This window comes from Meleagris gallopavo, unplaced genomic scaffold (assembly GCF_000146605.3).
Source record: "Meleagris gallopavo isolate NT-WF06-2002-E0010 breed Aviagen turkey brand Nicholas breeding stock unplaced genomic scaffold, Turkey_5.1 ChrUn_random_deg7180001361120, whole genome shotgun sequence".
Lineage (NCBI taxonomy): Eukaryota > Metazoa > Chordata > Aves > Galliformes > Phasianidae > Meleagris > Meleagris gallopavo.
This window is the reverse complement of record NW_011277497.1, coordinates 1-428: the sequence shown is the minus strand read 5'-3', so window position 1 is coordinate 428 and position 428 is coordinate 1. Positions and strand designations below refer to the sequence as shown.

At 50.2% G+C, this 428-nt stretch overlaps 1 long non-coding RNA gene across 1 annotated transcript; it reads right to left on the bottom strand.

Moving 5' to 3' along the window:
• Positions 1-87: 87 nt before the first annotated feature.
• LOC109365293 lies at positions 88-428 on the bottom strand. The gene is made up of 2 exons (XR_002110887.2): positions 328-428; positions 88-200 (listed from the first exon to the last, which is right to left on the bottom strand). It is a non-coding gene; the product is annotated as an uncharacterized LOC109365293 (long non-coding RNA).

The following is a 428-nucleotide window of genomic DNA, read 5'->3' as shown; positions in this document are numbered from 1 at the left end:
AAAAAAAAGAGTCCTTATTCTCTCATGCACATTGGTGTTACAGGCTGACTTAGAGAGCTGTTCTGAAGATATCCTTGCTCTACTGACCCAATAACAAAGAAGGACACAAAACTCGCAGCTGCGGCGTCTTTTACCGCCTGCCGAGGAAAAGATTCCTCAAACTTGAGCATCGCTCCACTTGCAGGCGAGGGGAGCAGGAGCTGAAAAGGACAGGGGGACATAAAATAAGGGAAAAAGCTTAACAGAGAGCAGATCTGGTGCGGACAGTGACACAAGCTGTGTCTCAACAGCACTGCCTTAGCGCACGCCTACATTAGGCACACCTACCTTGCAAGGGCCACACAGGAAGCTTGGGACACAGGCACCTATTGCTCCCCCGAGTCCCAACTCCATTGCTCAGCTGCTCCTCCATGTTCTGCAACAGAAAA